This window comes from Oncorhynchus gorbuscha, linkage group LG26 (assembly GCF_021184085.1).
Source record: "Oncorhynchus gorbuscha isolate QuinsamMale2020 ecotype Even-year linkage group LG26, OgorEven_v1.0, whole genome shotgun sequence".
NCBI classification, from domain to species: domain Eukaryota; kingdom Metazoa; phylum Chordata; class Actinopteri; order Salmoniformes; family Salmonidae; genus Oncorhynchus; species Oncorhynchus gorbuscha.
The window spans coordinates 168838-175504 of record NC_060198.1 but is presented as its reverse complement, the minus strand read 5'-3'; the positions used below and the strand labels follow the sequence as shown (position 1 = coordinate 175504).

The 6667-nt window shown below is 46.7% G+C and overlaps 1 pseudogene; it reads left to right on the top strand.

Moving 5' to 3' along the window:
- The first annotated feature begins 891 nt into the window (after positions 1–891).
- LOC124016400 lies at positions 892–2188 on the top strand (annotated as a pseudogene).
- The last annotated feature ends 4479 nt before the right edge of the window (positions 2189–6667 follow it).

Sequence of the window (6667 nt, the reverse complement as noted above, 5' to 3'; positions counted from 1 at the left end):
ACACTTCACATACTTGTTTTGTCACAATCTGAAATTAGGCTGACCATTACAATTTATCAACCAGGAAATGGCAGAGCGATATCTGTATAGTGTACCTGTTACGAATCCCTTTTGGCCCGACAGTCTAGGGGGGGATGGTAATGAGACCCGTAACATAACTCATGCAAATTATTATTGTGACAAAGTAAAAGTGTGCACGAAATAACCACGACAACTGAAATCTACCGTCAAACTCTAGGTTTATTTATAAACACACGGTAATGGGGGGAGCAGGAAAAGGGGCTGAGCTGGACCCAAGGAAAGAAACAATAAATATACAAAAACAAACCCCTAAGCTAGACTAGCCTACTTTAACAACAACTAACTAACTAACCAAAAATACAGTGGGTGGTCCGCCCAGTTCTAACTAGTGTATTTAACAAAGTTCACCTACGGGTAGTGTATGCCCATGGGCGACTTGTCTTGGTTTCCCCCTTTTCCCACCAGCAAACAAACAAACACCATAACCAAAAACAATACTCACAGGTGATGACAAAGTGCTATGGAGGTGCTTTAAACAAAAGAGAGGTTAAGACACAAAGCGAGAGTGAAACACAGAGACCTAAAGACATGGCATTTACAGAGAGATTGAGCTAGAGATTGAACTGAGCTTTAGAACAAACAAATGATGGGGTTTTTAAACCATGGGGAAGGAACTGTGATAGGTCAGGAAATAGGAGGAGGTGTGTCTTCTGATTGATGATTGATTGTTGACTGATTGGGGAGTGATGATTTTCACCTGTGAGGGGAGAAGGAGAGAAAAGAAACACACACACAGGATACACACACACACAGGATAACTGTATCCGTAACAGTACCTGTTAAAGTCTGTCTGTAACTGTTTCTTCTATAATGTCTGAAGAACCAAATAACCCTGATCTGAGGATTGTTCTGCTTGGTCCAGTTGGAGCAGGGAAGAGTGGCCACAGGAAATACCATCCTTGGGAGAGAGGCCTTTAAAGTGGACTCAGTCACCAAGGCATGCGAGAAACAGAGTAGGGAGGCAAATGGGAGGAAGATTGAAGTGTTGGACACCCCAGGACTCGGTGAGGACAGGAGAAGTGAGATAGCCAGATGCATCATGGACAAGACAGTCCCGGGCCCCCATGTGTTCCTGCTGGTGATTCGGCTGGGGGTAAAGTTGACAGGACGAGAGGAACACTGTGAAGTGGATCCAGCAGACCGTCGGACAAGATGCCTCAGACGACACCATGATATTAGTCACCTGTGCAGATTCACCCCGACTCAGAGGAAACCCAGTGGATGACTACGTGAAACAGAACCAAAACCTACAGACACTCATCGACAGCTATGGAGGCAGATATCACTCATTTAATAATGACGATAGGGAGGCCCACGATCAGGTCACAGAGCTGCTGGAGAAGATAGAAGAGATGGTGGAGGGGAATAAAGTGGGGCACTACACCAACGAGATGGAGCAGAACGCTCAGAGTGACATCACAGCCCAGATGGAGCAGAACGCTCAGAGTGACATCACAGCCCAGTTGGACGAGAACGCTGAGAGTGACATCACAGCCCAGATGGACCAGAACGCTCAGAGTGACATCACAGCCCAGATGGACCAGAACGCTCAGTGACATCACAGCCCAGATGGAGGAGAACGCTCAGAGTGACATCACAGCCCAGATGGAGCAGAACGCTCAGTGACATCACAGCCCAGATGGACCAGAACGCTCAGTGACATCACAGCCCAGACCGGACCAGCATTGGGAATAGCAAAGTTAGCGAGATCAAGAGGAAGAGCCGGACCAGCATTGGTAGTACCAACAGAAGTAACACGAGCAGCAGTCGGACCAGCATTGGTAGTACCAACAGAAGTAACGCGAGCAGCAGTCGGACCAACATTGGTAGTACCAACAGAAGTAATGCGAGCAGAAGTCGGACCAGCATTGGAAGAAATAAAAGGAGTATTGGGAGTACTAGTAGGAGTAGCAGGCGTAGCATTGGTAGCACTCGCAGGGGTAGATGGACTAGCATTGGTAGCACTCGCAGGGGTAGATGGACTAGCATTGGTAGCACTCGTGTAACGGATGTGAAACGGCTAGCTTCGTTAGCGGTGCGCGCTAAATAGCGTTTCAATCGGTTACGTCACTTGCTCTGAGACCTTGAAGTAGTAGTTCCCCTTGCTCTGCAAGGACCGCGGCTTTTGTGGAGCGATGGGTAACGATGCTTCGAGGGTGACTGTTGTCGATGTGTGCAGAGGGTCCCTGGTTTGCGCCCGGGTGTGGGCGAGGGGTACGGACGTAAAGTTATACTGTTACATTGATGCTGTTGACCCGGATTACTGGTTGCTGCAGAAAAAGGAGGAAGGTCAAAAGGGGGGTGAGTGTAGCGGATGTGAAACGGCTAGCTTAGTTAGCGGTGTGCGCTACATAGCGTTTCAATCGGTTACGTCACTTGCTCTGAGACCTTGAAGTAGTAGTTCCCCTTGCTCTGCAAGGGCCGCGGCTTTTGTGGAGCGATGGGTAACGATGCTTCGAGGGTGACTGTTGTCGATGTGTGCAGAAGGTCCCTGGTTCGCGCCCGGGTATGGGCGAGGGGACGGATGTAAAGTTATTCTGTTACACTCGCAGGGGTAGATGGACTAGCAGGGGTAGATGGACTAGCATTGGTAGCAGTAGCAGGGGTAGATGGACTAGCATTGGTAGCACTAGCAGGGGTAGATGGACTAGCATTGGTAGCACTAGCAGGGGTAGATGGACTAGCATTGGTAGCACTAGCAGGGGTAGATGGACTAGCATTGGTAGCACTCAGCAGGGGTAGATGGTAGATGGACTAGCATAGATGGACTAGCATTGGTAATAGCAGCAGGGGTAGATGGACTAGCATTGGTAGCACTCGCAGGGGTAGATGGACTAGCATTGGTAGTAGCAGCAGGGGTAGATGGACTAGCATTGGTAGCACTAGCAGGGGTAGATGGACTAGCATTGGTAGTAGCAGCAGGTATGGCAGGAGTAGCAGGGTCAGCAGTAGGAGTTGCAGGACTAGCATTGGGAGTACCAGCAGGAGTAGCAATAATAGCAGGACCAGGAGTAGCAGGACTAGCATTAGGAGTACCAGCAGGGGTAGATGGACTAGCATTGGGAGTAGCAGGGTCAGCAGTAGGAGTTGCAGGACTAGCATTGGGAGTACCAGCAGGAGTAGCAATAATAGCAGGAACAGGAGTAGCAGGACTAGCATTGGGAGTACCAGCAGGGGTAGATGGACTAGCATTGGGAGTAGCAGGGTCAGCAGTAGGAGTTGCAGGACTAGCATTAGGAGTAGCAGGGTCAGCAGTAGGAGATGCAGGACTAGCATTAGGAGTACCAGCAGGGGTAGATGGACTAGCATTGGGAGTAGCAGGGTCAGCAGTAGGAGTTGCAGGACTAGCATTAGGAGTACCAGGGTCAGCAGTAGGAGTTGCAGGACTAGCATTAGGAGTACCAGCAGGAGTAGATGGACTAGCATTGGGAGTACCAGCAGGACTAGCATTAGGAGTACCAGCAGGAGTAGCATTAGGAGTACCAGCAGGAGTAGCATTAGGAGTACCAGCAGGAGTAGCATTAGGAGTACCAGCAGGGGTAGATGGACTAGCATTAGGAGTACCAGCAGGGGTAGCATTAGGAGTACCAGCAGGAGTAGCATTAGGAGTACCAGCAGGGGTAGATGGACTAGCATTAGGAGTACCAGCAGGGTCAGCAGTAGGAGTTGCAGGACTAGCATTAGGAGTACCAGCAGGAGTAGCGGGACTGGCAGGAGTAGAATTAGCAAAGCACTTCCAATGGTATCACAATAGACAGCATAAAGGACAGGAGAGGGGTGGAAAACAGAAAGCCTCCTAGGATAAGTACAGATCTGGTTATTCACACAAAGAAAATCCTAGATGTGATAGTTCTGAAGTGTAAAATAGATTAAAGTCTGTGCGGGATGGCTGAGAGGTCACACAGTGGGTATGTCTGCATGAACAGAAAGAGAGGGTGGACTTTTGACCTTTTATTGAATAGATGTGTATCTTTGGTCTTCGTAGGGTTCAGTCGGTGTAACTGTTAACAAAATGATGGCAATGTCAAGGAACAAACAAAGACACAATGTTGATGCAAAACAGAAGCACATGGTAAATAAAAGGGCAAACGCAGCCAAATGAAGGACTCCGCATGCTTGTGTTATAAAATGAGCAAATATGAGAAGGCCGACCGCTCACAGGTCGACCGCTCACAGGTCGACCGCTCACAGGCCGACCGCTCACAGGCTCACAGGCCGACCGCTCACAGGCCGACCGCTCACAGGCCGACCGCTCACAGGCCCACCGCTCACAGGCCCACCGCTCACAGGCCCACCGCTCACAGGCCCACCGCTCACAGGCCCACCGCTCACAGGCCCACCGCTCACAGGCCGACCGCTCACAGGCCCACCGCTCACAGGCCCACCGCTCACAGGCCCACCGCTCACAGGCCCACCGCTCACAGGCCCACCGCTCACAGGCCCACCGCTCACAGGCAAATGCACCTCTGAGTGGTCTGCGCTGTTTGGTTGAGAGATAACTAATACCTGCATGTAATTTAAAGGGATAGCCCTACCTCTTTCAGGTGGTGGCTAGTTGATTAGTTGTGTGTGTCGACCAATGAGAAGCAGGCTCCCCTCCAACTTGGGAGGGGTTTCGTACAAGTACTTGTTTCTCTTGGAAGAAACATTTAAATGCTTTAAAAAATGTTTGTGTTGAAACCATGATCTCTTACGGTCATATCCCGTTGAGTATTGTTGGTCTATTGCCCTTTCATTTTTATTTTTATCTTCACCTTTTTTATGGGATGTTTATGGATCAAAATAAATGTGTTCTTACAGTTTCAATGTATATAATATTACTATCATGTCTGTGTTGTGAAAAATGAGTCAATTCATGGTGTTTTTAAAATAACCCATGAAGGATATTTAACCGATTCTATTCTGTCCCTTTGTACCTTGCATGCATGTAAGAAAATAAAACACCAACTATTTCATTGAGATTTTCATTGCCGTTTTGTTAAACCAAAGTATTTATTCTAAGGAGAATTTGATTTATTTATGTACTGCTGTCTGCTGTCTGAAGATGACGCCAACATAGAGGGCCACCTCACTTCTAGTTCTTAGGAAACTTGGCAGTATTTTTTTTTACATTGTTAGCCAAGAAAATGTTACGTGTTATTACATACAACTGGGAATAACTATTTTTCACAAGCATTTCGCTACACTCGCAATAACATCTGCTAAACACGTGTATGTTCACCAATAACATCTGCTAAACACGTGTATGTTCACCAATAACATCTGCTAAACACGTGTATGTTCACCAATAAATCTGCTAAACACGTGTATGTTCACCAATAACATCTGCTAAACACGTGTATGTTCACCAATAACATCATCTGCTAAACACGTGTATGTTCACCAATAACATCTGCTAAACACGTGTATGTTCACCAATAACATCTGCTAAACACGTGTATGTTCACCAATAACATCTGCTAAACACGTGTATGTTCACCAATAACATCTGCTAAACACGTGTATGTTCACCAATAACATCTGCTAAACACGTGTATGTTCACCAATAACATCTGCTAAACACGTGTTCACCAATAACATAAACACGTGTATGTTTCACGTGTATGTTCACCAATAACATCTGCTAAACACGTGTATGTTCACCAATAACATCTGCTAAACACGTGTATGTTCACCAATAACATCTGCTAAACACGTGTATGTTCACCAATAACATCTGCTAAACACGTGTATGTTCACCAATAACATCTGCTAAACACGTGTATGTTCACCAATAACATCTGATTTGGTCATGTAATATTTTTGTGATTATGAGTCGGCCATTTATCCAGGACGACTGGCTTTTACAAATCTGTCCAAAATGAGAAAACACAAAGTAAAGAAAACATAAGATGCTGAAATTGTAGTACAAGTATGTGTGTATATGTGCGTCTGATCAAAATGATAGAAGTAATATTGAGTTATTTGTTACTATGAATATATATTGCTGTATTCTTTTTTCTCTATAATTATTTAAAAGTGTTTTCGACAATTTTTGAAAAGAGCATCAGCTGGTTCCGGTGGACTGTGTGATCACGCTCTCCGCAGCAGATGTGATTAAGACCTTTAAACAGGTCAACATTCCCAAGGCCGCAGGGCCAGAGGGATTACCAGGACGTGTACTCCGAGCATGCACTGACCAACTGACAAGTGTCTTCACTGACATTTTCAACCTCTCCCTGTCTTGAGTCTGTAATACCAACATGTTTCAAGCAGACCACCATAGTCCCTGTGCCCAAGAACACTAAGTTAACCTGCCTAAATGACTACCGACCAGTAGCACCCACGTCTGTAGCCATGAAGTGCTTTGAAAGGCTGGACATGGCTCACATCAACACCATTGTCCAAGAAACCCTAGACCCACTCCAATTTGCATACCGCCCCAACAGATCCACAGATGATGCCATCTCTATTGCACTCCACACTGCCCTTTCCCACCTGGACAAAAGGAACACCTATATGAGAATTCTATTCATTGACTACAGCTCAGCGTTCAACACCATAGTGCCCTCAAAGCTCATCACTAAGCTAAGGACCCTGGGACTAA